Raw genomic sequence first — 13,796 nt, 5'->3', positions numbered from 1 at the left:
TGGATTGAGCTACACTGCCACCATATATGAGCATGGGTTCCCTCCTTCCCACATTCTCTCCAGCATAAAGGTGATAGGCCATGATTCATTTGATGCATTTTAGATGGAATGTAGTACCATTTAATCATTACTTTATAATTCATTTATTTTATTTTTGTGTCCATTGATGTGGAGTGTACATAGTCCATGACTTTTCCTTTCAGCTTTTCAGAAATTGTTTGATTCCGTTCTACTTCCACCTCCCTAAAGGACACATTGACCCATCATCCGTAAAGGTTATCAACATCCTATATATTTTAGAAATCCCCTGTCTACTTATCCCCCCTTGGTCAATCAATCTTTCCCAAGGATTTAAGCTGTCAGCTGAATGGAGGGGTTTGGGAAGGGATTCTACAAAGTGTTGGAGTTGTCTATATCTCCACCCGTCCCATGATGTTGTACAATATTTCTCTCGTAGTTCCGCTAGTGAGCAAAAGGTGTTTACTTTTAGCATGTCTCTTAGCCGTATGAGTCCATTTTAAATACAATCTATTTTCTTTCCCCAGGGGAAAGTAATTATTTCCTGTCAAGGGCATCAAAGGGCTATTATTTTGCCCTGTTGTGCCCTTGAGTACCGCATCCCATGCTCTTAATTTTTCAGTTGTAACTGGAGCCATTTCTCTGGGGAGACCTCTGTACTTCATTGGAATCCAGATGATCTGACCCAGAGCAACTTTACTCATATTATCTTCCAGTGATACTCATTTTTTATATGGGGCATTATAGACCCAGTCCAGAATTCTCCTCAATACTGCTGCTGTATGATATTTCTGAAAATCTGGAAGGAATACCCCCCCCATTATCCTTAGATCTACTCATTATTTTATAGGAAATATGACTACCTCTTCTATTCCATACCAATTTCTGGATCAAGGATCTAATCATTTTAAAATAGGCCCCTGGGATATTAATCGGAAGGCTTTGAAAAATATATAGGGCTTTTGGAAGGATCATCATTTTAATTACACTTATCCTACCAAACCAAGACAATCTATGTGCAGGATATCCTTTCAGGTCTTGTTTCATTTTATTCAGGAGAGATAGGTAATTATCCTGGTATAAGTCTGCTATTGATGCTGATAGATACACTCCCAAGTATTTTAGTCCTTTTTCTTTCCACACAAAGGGGAAAAGAGCTCTAAGTTCTCTTCTCTCCTTTGGGGGGACACAGACATTTAATATCTCCAATTTCTCCCTATTGATCTTAAAATTTCGAAACCACCCCATATTCATCCAATTTCTGCAGGATCCTTGGAAGTGATTGCTTAGGATTCGTTATATAAAGCATGATATCGTCTGCAAATGCATATATCTTATGCTCTTGCCCTGAAACCACTATTCCTTCAATTTCATAGTTTGCTCTTATGGATACCAAAAGGGGTTCTAAGGAGAACACGAAAAGTAAAGAAGAGAGTGTGGGCATCCCTGGTGTATTCCCATTGTAAAGCCTAAATGTGTCTGACAAAGTTCCATTCACCTGAATTTGAGCTGTGGGGTTGGAATATAGAGCCTCTATACACCTAAGCATTCGCGGGCCAAGGCCAAATTTATATAATATCTGCAGCATATATTCCCAATCTCTCCTATCTAAAGCCTTTTCGGCATCTACTGATAGGAAAAGGGAAGATTTCTTCCCCTTCTTTGCTTCACGCATTAAGAGGGTTGTTCTCCGTATATTGTCCCTTGCTTCCCTGCCTGGGACAAAGCCTGCCTGATCCATCTCTATGCAATCTGGCATATACTGCTTCAATCTTTCGGCCAAGATCCTTAAGTAGATTTTTACATCCTCATTAATCAAGAAAATTGGTCTGAAGCTGGAGCATATTGTTGGATCTTTCCCTTCCTTTGCCAAGATTGTTATGTAGGCCCCCAGAGCTTCCTTACATATCTTCATTCCTCCCCCAATGGAGTTCATATATAGGTGAAAGTAGGGTGTCAGGGATCCTATAAACTTTTTAAAATATAATGACGTATACCCATCTGGCCCTGAACTTTTCCCACTATTGCTTTTCCCACTATTGCTGTTTTTAATTGCCTTCTCTATCTCCTCCTTAGAGATATCACTATCAAGCTTACTTGAATCTTCTTCTGTTATACTTGGTAGTTCTATCTTCCTCTAATATATACCTTATGGGTTTTCCACAGTACAGTTGGTGCAATATTCTCTACGTTATTTTCTTTAAAGAATATTTCACTTCCACTTTCCTTAACCCTTCTAAAAGCTGGTGATCCAGAAAGATATACCGTATTTGCCGGCGTATAAGACGACTGGGCGTATAAGACGACCCCCTATTTTTCAAGTGAAAACATAGGTTTTGGGCAATACTCGCGGTATAAGATTACCCCCCTTCTGAGACAACACCATTTTAAAAAACATTAGAACGATTAAAAAATACAAAGCAAGAATGCCAACTACTCATACGCGATGCTGTGTTATGTCATAAAGTAAATCAAACAATAATAACACAAACAGAGATCTATTGAATGCCACAACTCTGGAAAGTAGAATTTTTCACTAACCAAACCTATACCACTTTTGGGTTACATTCTATGGGAATTGTCCACCAAAATGCATTTAATAACCCCCCTGTCATATGTCCCAGATTTATCTGTCCCTCTTGGGTGCCTGGGACTTGAAAGGCAAACAGCAGGATGTATAGTAGTAGGAGATCAGTGAATGGATTTACCCAGGGAAGTATGGTGAGCGGTGTATTATTTTAATGAATACAACGCCTGCTTGGATTGGCAGAGGCTGTAGCATCACCAGCCCTTGCCTCTCTCTCTCTCTCTCTCAAAGCCAATCCGAGCAGGCTACTCTATGAAGCCTGCTTGGATTGGCAGAGGTTGTTACTCCAATCCAAGCAGGCTCTGTATTCATTAATAGAATACATTGCTCACCGGGATTGGCTCAATGGCGTATACTGTTTGTAGTTAAAACCACATACAGTATTAGCAGACATTTGGGGGCTGACATCCATCGGGCAGCATTGTATACCTGTATACCCAGCGTATAAGACGACCCCCGATTTTTGGGCATTTTTTTTAAGTGTAAAAGGTAGTCTTATATGCCAGCAAATACAGTAGTCAATTCTTGAATAGGAGTGGTGTGCCTGAGAATAATATGTAAAGTCCCCCCCCCCCCCAGGATGCACAAATCTCCATACCTCCACTAATTGCTGTTGATGTAATTTTTGTTTACCTAAATATATTTCCCTTCTGAGCGTAGAGCTGGAGGTTGGGCATCCAGAGCAGGATCGAAAACAAAGTTAAGATCCCCTGCCATAATCACCCCTCCCTCCTTAAAACTTTACAATTTATTCAATACTTTCCCAAAAAAGGGACAAGGGTGAGAATTAGGGCAGTAGATATTAACTAATGTATATGTTTTCTTGAACATGGAACCTTTAATAAATAAATACCTCCCTTCAGAATCCGATTCTATAGCTTTTAGAACACAAGGGGTATTTCTATCAAATCCTATAGCTATTCCTCTGGACCTCTTGTTGGGAGAGTATCCATGGAACCAGGTTGGATAATTTTTAGAGTGCAGACCAATGCTATGTGACCATTTAAAGTGAGTCTCCTGCAAAAAAACAATATTTGATGACCACATTTTCAGTTCCTGTGAAATTTGATACCTTGTACTAGGGCTATTTAGCCCTCTAACATTGTATGTAACACTCCTCAGAGGGGCCATTTTTCCCAGGAATTAGATGTATATATCCAGGGACATACAGCCGTCTGTCGCTAACGCGCGCGCGTGCGCACTGGCACACAGGCCCACGCGTGAACGCGCAGTGGAAGGCCCAGACTGTTTGTTGCTGGCAAGTTCTTCCTGACAGTTCAGGTGTTCAGTAATCTCCCCCCTCTCTCTCCAATCTCTCGTGGGGGGAATGGGCAGAACCATTACAGCTGCATCCCAGCGTCCCTGCTCCAGGCGGCCCAAGTCACTCTTCCTCCCACCGTTCTGCTCCACTCTTCCCCTGTATCCTCCGATCCAGCGCCTACAGAGAGCTAACAGGGAGAAGACCCGCAGAAGACATGCAGGGACCCGACTTCAGGTTTCCGATTGTCGGCTCCGCTCTGAGCCTTACTGGCAGGTTACTTGGGCTCCGGGCTAGCTGTGCTCACCTCATACTCTCAGCTCGCTTCTGGGATGGTGCGCTTATGGCCTCGGTGTTCAGCTGCTACACGGCACCATCTTCCATGGCTCCACCAGGCTGGTTATTTAGTTAGTGGCGGTGTATTTGATATATTATATTATATTATATTATATATATTCTTCAGGCGGTGTAATAATATATGTTGTGGCAGCACGCAGGTAAAATCACCTGGTTGTATTCAGGATGGGAAATATGTGTGTCCTAGATTCAGGCTTTATGCAGACTTTTACAATTAGAGGGGAAGAGTTAATGAGCCCAGCTGAAGTAAGTGGGCTCATTAAGACCTCTACAAAAAACCCCAGCATGCATAGGGAGATGCTCCATCCTGGAACCAGTTTTGTGTGTATAGACTGGGGAGTCTGAGATCTGTTCTGTGCGGTGAGTTAACGCCTGTGTGGCAAACCCCTACAATAGAGACAGGGACTGGGGCAGCACAAGGCTGCACCCAGTTGTTAGACAGGGAGTCTACGTGTGTAGTTAGAGGTCAAGCTGACCAGGATTTATTTTCCTGTTTTATTTTGTTTGGCTGTTTATGTATCACTGCATGTAGCAGAAATAAACCGGATCTTTTGTTTTTTGAACCTACACCGCTGTCTGCTGTGCCTGACTTTGTGTTGTGAACCCATCCAGGGGGTCACACACACCCGCTACCGAGCTAACCCCTCACAATGTATATACACATTCTAGTATATAATGTATGTATATATATGTATATGTGTATATATATATATATATATATATATATATATATATATATATATATATATATATATATATATATATATATATATGGTATCTCACAAAAATAAGTACACCCCACACATTTTTGTAAATATTTTATTACCGTATTTATCGGCGTATAACACGCACTTTTTTCCCCTTAAAATCAGGGGAAAATCGCGGGTGCGTGTTATACGCCGATATTCCGCGAAAGCCGAAAGTCGGCGAGAAGGGCCGAGGCAGCCGAAAGCCAGTGAGAAGGTCCGAGGCGGCCGAAAGCCGCCGAGAAGGTACAAGAGTGGCCGAAAGCCACCAAGAACTTCCAGGGACATCTCGGCGGCGCCATTTTCAAAAAAATAAGCGGACATCACTAATGCAGGCTACAACGACGGACAAGCTGCATGACAAGGCTGCAATGAGGACAGGCTGCATCACAAGGGTGCAATGAGGACAGGCTGCATGACAAGGCTGCAATGAGGACAGGCTGCAATGACAAGGCTGGAATGAGGACAGGCTGCAATGACAACAGGCTGCAATGACAAGGCTGCAATGAGGACAGGCTGCAATGACAAGGCTGCAAATGACACTGATGAGGCTTCAGATGGACACTGATAAGGCTGCATTGATGGGCATTTAAATGTAAGTTTTTTTTCCTTAAATTTCCCAAAATGTCCCTCCTAAAAGTTTTTTCCACAAAATTCCCTCCTAAACTTGGGGTGCATGTTATACGCCGGCGCGTGTTATACGCCGATAAATACGGTATATCTTTTCAGTGACAACGCTGAAGAAATTACACTTTGCTACAATGTAAAGTAGTAGGTGCACAGCTTGTATAACAGTGTAAATTTGCTGTCCTCTCAAAATAACTACAGTAGGTGACCGCAATATTGTGTCAATCTCGCCGCTTCTATCCCTTCTATCGCTTCTAGCCGCGTCGAGCTGGCTCGCATCGGGAAAGGAAAAATGTTTCTTTTCCTTTCCCGATAAGCGACAAGCATCGCTGGCCGGGTTCACACTGGTGCGGGGATCCGAATTGGATTCCCGCCAATACCAGGCACTGTATTGGTATGAATCCTAAGGGAGAACTCCACGCCAAATAAAAAAAAAATGGCATGGGTTCCCCCTTGGGAGGCATACCAGGCCCTTAGGTCCGGTAGGGACTTTAAGGGGAATCCCCTACGCCAAAAAAAACGGCATGGGTCCCCCCCCCAAAATCCATACCAGATCCCTATCCGAGCATGCAGCCCGGCCGGTCAGGAAAGGGGATGGGGACGAGAAAGCGCCCCCCTTCCTGAGCCATACCAGGCCGCATGCCCTCAACATGGGGGGTGGGTGCTTTGGGGGAAGGGGGGTGCCCTGCGGCCCCCCCACCCCAAAGCACCTTATCCCCATGTTGATGAGGACAAGGGCCTCTTCCTGACAACCCTGGCCTTTGGTTGTCAGGGTCTGCGGGCGGAGGGCTTTAATAAGGGGGCCCCCGAATACCGGCCCCCCACCCTATGTGAATGAGTATGGGGTACCCCTTCCCATTCACCTGTGAAAAAAAAAAAAAAAACACAACACACAAGGGTTAAAATAGTTTATTGCACAGCTCCGGGGGTCTTCTTGTGTCTTCGGGGGTCTTCTCGCCGGACGCCTCCACTATCTTCTGCTCTTTTGCTAGCGGAGGATCCGGGCTTTCTTCTTCGTTGCCGCCCTCTTCTTCCGACTTTGGGGGTCTTGTCCCCCCCTTCGGTTCTTCTTGCCGGGCCACCGCTTCTTCTTCCAGCTCTTTTACTAGCGGTGGCCCGGTCTTCTGTCGCCACCGCCGCTGCTGCCGTCGCCGTCACCGCCTTCTGTTCTTCTTCTTCTTCTGGAGATGTTGACTCGACGCTCTCTCCGGCCGCAATGCCAGGGACGCGGTGTGCGGCGACTTATATAGGGATAAGTGGCGGGGTCACCGGTTGATGTCACATGGTGACCCCGCCCCCTTATGATGTCACAGTCCTGGAGTCCACTTCTTTGGTCGACCATGGCAAGGTCTGTTCTGAGTGGAACCTGTCCTGTTAAACCGCTGTATGGTCTTGGCAACCATTCTGCAGCTCAGTTTCAGGGTCTTAGCAATCTTCTTATAGCCTAGGCCACCTTTATGTAGAGCAACAATTATTTTTTTCAGATCCTCAGAGAGTTTTTTGCCATGAGGTGCCATGTTGAACTTCCAGTGACCAAAATGAGAGCGATAACACCAAATGTAATACCCCTGCTCCATGTTCACACCTGAGACCTTGTAACACTACGAGTAACATGACACTGGGGGGGGGGGGGAAATAGCCAATTGGGCCCAATTTATAAATTTTCACTTAGGGGTGAACTCACTTTTTTTGCCAGCGGTTTAGACATTAATTGCTGTGTGTTGAGTTATTTTGAGGGGACAGCAAATTTACACCGTTATACAAACTGTACACTCACTACTTTACATTGTAGCAAAGTGTAATTTCTTCAGTGTTGGCACATAAAAAGATATAATAAAATATTTACAAAAATGTGAGGGGTTTAATCACGTTTGTGAGATACTGCATTCAGTGTAATATATATATATATATATATATATATATATATATATATATATATATTTATGGCCGAAGCCCTATGACCGATACGTATCTGAACAATACAAGCTCATCATAAGATACCCTATATGAAATGGACCTGAAAGTGTGCCCTGGTCTAATGGACGGTATACCAAAATAAGGGGGCATACCCAGTGATTTAGAAATGAATGTGTTTGAAGAGAAATGTTTTGAGAAATGCCCTAAAAAAGGGAATGGGAGGGTGGGTATTGCGCACAGGAAACCGACAAAGACCACAGGCGAGTGAGCTGGTTAAATACCCCCCGGGCTCCTCCCATAAATTCAGGCCACCATACTGGCCTTCTTACTTATGGCCGAAGCCCTATGACCGTTACGTATCTGAACAATACAAGCTTATCATAAGATACCCTATATGAAATGGACCTGAAAGTGTGCCCTGGTCTAATGGACAGTATACCAAAATAAGGGGGCAAAAACACTTAGGTAGGGGTAAGAGAGTTTTATTGTTTCCAGCTTTATCTTTATTGAGCCAGTTGGGTGAATGCCCGAGACATTTCTGCCTGTGGGTTAGGGATGTATCGAGCGAAGCAGGCCGATTTCCACCTGCCTAATCTTTTGATGACGTGGTCCGGGACCCCGTGTCGGGATGTGGATGAAGCTGCTCCGATGCGGAAGGAATGGCCGGAGTACTCACCGGGATTGAGGAGCAAGTTGCGGAGGAGAATCCTTACATGTTTAATGAACTGGCAGTTCGTTAATGGTTTGACCGGGAAGGGCAAAAGAGGACTAGAGTCCGGGAGCTCGGGTAGTAGAGAGAGTAACTGCATAAGCACAGCGACCGGGCAGCAGGCGTTGTTGGTTTTGTAGAGGTGGATATTTACACCGGTGCCTGCCTGCTGGGTCTTGGTTACCGAGAGGTGGAGGATGAAGTGGTCCTGGTGACGGAGCAGATGACGTCTGCGAAGGACTGGACTGTGTGAGCTGTTATGGGTGAACTCGCTGGGCCGTAGAAAGCCATAGTAGGCCAGATAGATGGCCGCCTGTATGACCAGACTGGGGAGAACACCGAAGGGGTAGCTGGTAAGCATGGTGGACATGTCCCTGAAGATGGAACTGGTGATGGGGAGCCGTTTGACTTTAACTGGCGGTTGTTGCTTCTGGATGCCGCGCAGGATGGCTCGGATCGCGTGGGACGAGAAGATGGATGGTTTGGTAGGGTCCTGTAGTGAGAGGAAGTGCTGTATGCCAGCTAAGTATAACCGGATGGTGTTAAAGGACAAGGCCAGTTGACTATGGCCGTATGAGGTGAAGGCTAGTATATGCCTGGCATCTGTGGGGGTGCCTACTGTGGAGGCAACCAGGAATGTATTGAACGCTTTCCAGGCTACCCGGTAGGCTCTCAGAGTGTTGTCTGAGAAAGATCGGTTGATGAGCTGAGTGGCTCCATGTAGATGCGGCTCTAGTCCAGGGTCAACTGAGACCAAAGCGGACACCGTATCTGCTCCGGGAACCTGCCGAAAGTGCGTCAGCTGCAAGGTTGTACTTTCCTGGGACGAACGTGCAGTATACATTAAACTGATGCTGCAGAGACAGCTGCATCAGCCTGCGAAGGAAGGACATCACGGAGAGAGACTTAGACCTGCCTTTGTTGACAATTTCGGCTGTGGCCTGGTTATCGGTGGTAAAACCTACGGTTTGTCCTGTCCAGGTATGACCCCAGAGCTGGGCAGCTGCTACAATGGGGTAGAGCTCGAAAAGGGATGAAGACTGACTAAACCCAGGGATCAAGAGTATTTGAGAAGGCCAGGGTCCGGCGAATCAATGGTGGCCAAAAATAGCCGCAAATCCTGTGGAGGCTGCGGCATCTGTTACTACCTGTGGCGAGAGAGGTGAGATGGACGGGATGAACAGGGAGATACCGTTCCAGGTAGACAGGAACTCGTCCCACATTGACAGGTCTGCTATGGCTGCGGTATCCAGGCTGAGGATTTGATCCGGGTCTTGTGCCTGAGAAAGGTAGACCAACAGGCGCGAGACAAAGGAGCGACCTTGTGGAATTATTCGCATGGCAAAGTTGAGCATGCCCAATAGTGACTGTAGCTGCCTCCTTGTACATCCCCTGGTGTGGGTGAATTCACGAAGAACTGCCCTGATGCGGGTCAGTTTGTCGAGGGGCAGGCTGGCCTGCATGGAGCTGGTGTCGAGATTGACTCCGAGGAAGGTGATAGATTGTGCGGGCCCGTCAACCTTATGTTTCGGCGATGGGGACGTTGAGGTTCTCAAAGACGGTCCTTAATTTGTTGAGGTCCCTTGGAGGTATGCCCGGCTGTTCAATCAATAGGAAGTCATCCAGGTAATGGATAACTTGCTGACAACAAGCCTTGTGCAGGAGGATCCATGCAAGAGACTGCGCGAATGTGTCGAACAGCCAGGGGCTGCTTTTGGAGCCAAACGTTAATTTAGTGGCAAAATAATATTGGTCTCTCCATTTAATGCCGTGCCAGCACCAGAGGGACGGGTGGATAGGCAACAGCTTAAAGGCATTGGATATGTCGGCTTTGGACAGCCACGCACCTGTGCCTACTTTAAGGATGGCCTGAATCGCCATGTCCACAGAGGCATATTTTAATGAAAATTCTTCGGGAAAGAAATCAAGAAATTTAGGCTGGGAATGTGGGAAGAATGAGGCGCAGACAGGTCGTACACCAAGCGGTTTTTATTCGAAAATTTGCCCTTGACAAGCCCAATAGGGCTAACTCTCCACGTATTGAAGGGGGGCTGTGTGAAGGGACCTATGACGAAGCCTCGTTCCACCTCGGTTTGCAGCAGTTTGTCAATGGCCTGCTCGTCGGAGGCTGCTGAGCGGAGGTTTCTGCACTCGTAGGTTGTGTGGGGCAGGGAGATGAGGCCGGTGTGAAAGCCTGTTGTGAAGCCACCGATGAGGAAGGTGGCTAGTGAAGGAGTGGGGTGCGTGGTGAGGTAGAAGCCCAACCATAGGACGTCTATGCGGCTCAGTCATGAGCCCTTGTGAGCTTTAACCTCGCACAAATTTCTGGGGTGCGCTCTGTGACATATGACACAGACGTGCAGTAGGCGGCCCTGGCTAAAATTACATGAGCCATAGTTGTAATTGTTGCAGATGGCCGCTCCCCCTATAGTTCGAACCGAACGTCCAAACTTGTCCACTTGAGTCTTTGGCGCAGGGCCTGACGGGCCTTGGGCTGCACCGGAGGTGGAGGGGAACTCTACCGGGCGGCTAACCGATATGTTGGCGCACCAGGAGGAGGTGTGGGTGGAGGACTGGCAGAACAATTCGGTGTCCATAAGGCTCCAGTCTGTGGGTGACTGGAACTGTGCCAGTTTAGCGGCTGCTTTGGCTGAGAAGGACCGATGATAATCGCAAAAGGAGAAGCCTCCGTATTTGTACCCTAGGTCCACCACCGTGTGGAGGTACAAATCCAGCTCTTCCCTCCTGGCGGGGGATGCTGAGCAAATGACGTCTCTTAGCATCCCAAAGGCTAGGGCAAACTCTGGGATGGAAAGTTTGCGATTCAGCCTGGGGTCCTTGGCCTTGAGGACTACGGAGACATCTCCCCAGGTGTAAGCCTTGTTTTCTGCGAGGTCGTGGACCGAAATAAGCAGGGAGGCAAGGTTGACATCCTTGCCGTCCAAGATGTCCTTCCTTATGCCGGCCGGCACCAGATGTGCTGGGCAGACAACGGGACATGTCCCTGCGTTACCTGTCAGCAGTGGTGACAGGACTGAAACTGGAACAGGGGTGGTTGTGGCTGGGTGAGCCTCTAGGAGCATCACTCTGGCCTGGACGTCCGTGACCGTGTTGGTTAAGGACGACACCATTGAATGCAGTTGGGCTATAGCCGCTGAGATGGACTGGAGAGAAGCCTGAGGCGGGGTACTGGGCCCGGCTGTAGCTGGCGGGGTAGAGAGGAGCCTGAAAAGCTCTGCCTTCCTAGCCGTAGCGGGGAAGGGAATGCCCCTGCGTCTCAGCTCTGCTGTCAGCCTGGGGATAGTCCAACCCCTGAAGGACTGTACGCTGTCGCTCACTGAAGGTGGGCGGGGAGACAAGGGGGCGGTAAGGTCTTCGCTGCCGACTTGGGACATGGCTCCAGGTGAATCGTGCCCTAGGAGTGATGTCCTATCTCTTTGGGGTCGAAGGATGGACGACCGGAACCTATAGAGGGTGACATAAGCCAAGACTGTTTCTCTATTTTACCAAGCGAATCCGCCTGTTGCTGAGTACTAAGGCGGGAGTGAACGTGTATACATATATATATATATCGTCACGTGCCTTCATATATATATATATATATATACTGTATATATATATGTATGCCAGCATGGTTGCTGTCGCATTTTGCCCACGCCTTCCCCTCTCTCCTTTTTTTTTTTTTTTGTTTTACCTGGGAAAGATAACGTCCAAGCTGGTGCAGGGTGGACCTACTGAACTTGACTGACCTGGAGAGAGAAACAACAGATGACAACTGGTGAGAACCTAACAAGTAAACTGAAGAGTGACGTAAAACGGCTGGCTAATATGACCGAGGTGCGCCGGTGAGTAGACAGTTTTCGTCATAATTCTTTCATTATCACCATCCTTATTTATTTATTTTTTAGTGTATTCTGCTGTCAAAATCCGACGTATCATTTGCGTAAAGGACGAAGTGTGGGATGATCTGTGTCCAGTGCGGGAGCACGAATAAGTGCTGTAACTGTGACCGTAAAATAAGACAACCTGTGGAAAAAGTGAAATGTGGCCGATCCATCTGGGGCACGCCGAACCGAATCGATGCATCACGGATGCTACTGGATTCGAGTCGGAGCGTGGTAAGTGACAGTGAAATGAAGTACGATTCCCATGACAGAGGCACGAAATGGTCGTGTCGCCAGTGCGACTGACAACAAACCGGACTCTGGAGCATGTACTGAAATGTGGGAAATAAACTTGGGGCGAACCAGAACGAATCGGTGCGTGTTTAGGTGCGACTAGATTCGAACCGGAGCGAGGAGTGTGACAGGGAAATGAAACAAACAACTTCTGTCATGACAGAGGCCTAGATCGGCCGGCCGCGAACCGAGACTGGAAACCGAACTGGTCTCTGGAGCATGTACTGAAATGAGGCTGAAAAAATACCTGGGGGGGCGTCCAGACGAATCGACGCACAGGGATGCAACCGGATTCGAACTGAACACACTACGTGATAATGAAATGATACCCATGATAGAGATGCGAATCGGAGAGGACGCAGCCTGCGACCATCAACGAGCGGGCTCTAGAGCATGTACTGAAATGAGGCCAACGCAACTGGGACACGTCGATCGAACCTGTGAGTTGAAAAATGCGACTGGTTTCGATTTAGGACGTAATAGGTGACAGTGAAATGATTCCCATGACAGAGACCCGGATCGATTTGCAACGAGTGGGCTCTGGAGCATGTACCGAAATGAGGCCAAGCAACTAGGGGCACACCGGAACGAATCGGCGCATTTAGCGGATTCGAATCAGAGCGCAGTGTGTGACAGAAATGAGTGAAATGATGAAATGACCTACGTGAGCCAGCCGTGGCAGAGGCACGAATCGTTGTGCCGTGTGATGCGACTGGCAACGATTTGTCTGTGGAACACGGTGATGAGGCAGACAATATAACAAGCTACGAAAATAGTGCAACATTTTTAGTTCAAGCAATTTCTATTGAAATTCTATTGCAATTTCTATTGAAATGAGGCCCGTGAAAAGCTATTTTAAATGACATTTTTTCCTTTAGAAATGTAATTTTTCTGCAGTACTGTTATAAACATGGGAACATTGTGCTACTTTACATGCAGACTAAGTGGACCCCCAGGCACGATATTTAAAGGAATATTTAATTTGTTTTGTTTCACTTTAAGCATTATTAAAATCATTGCTCCTGAAAAAACAGCCATTTAAAAACTTTTTTTTCCATTGTTGCATGTTCCCTCGGTGCAGTACCCGTGTCCCCAAACAGATTTTATGGCAATAACTTGCATATAAGCCATTAAAATGGACACTTTTGATTTTTCACATTGATGTCTCAATTGATGTCTGACTTTAATGGTGTTCGCTTGTTCGCACAAATTTTTTGTCTGTTCTCATGTTCTGGTGCGAAGTGAACTGGAAATAATGGTCGCCCCCAGCATTGGCGTGAGTGGCCACTAGGGTGTTTGGCTCATCCCTGGTGGCCACTCACACCAATGCTGGGGGTGACCATTATTTCTGCTGACACCAATTCCCATACTACAAGCTGTACAAGCCAGAGCAAAACCC

At 46.9% G+C, this 13,796-nt stretch overlaps 1 protein-coding gene across 2 annotated transcripts in view; it reads right to left on the bottom strand.

Moving 5' to 3' along the window:
- STS (steroid sulfatase) overlaps positions 1 to 13,796 on the bottom strand; it is a 441,865-nt gene that overhangs the window by 159,075 nt on the left and 268,994 nt on the right. The window lies entirely within an intron of this gene.

The sequence above is a fragment of the Lithobates pipiens genome, unplaced genomic scaffold, assembly GCF_037356315.1.
Source record: "Lithobates pipiens isolate NorthernLeopardFrog02 unplaced genomic scaffold, aLitPip1_a1.2 Scaffold_16, whole genome shotgun sequence".
NCBI lineage: Eukaryota > Metazoa > Chordata > Amphibia > Anura > Ranidae > Lithobates > Lithobates pipiens.
This window is presented reverse-complemented; position numbering and strand designations above follow the sequence as displayed.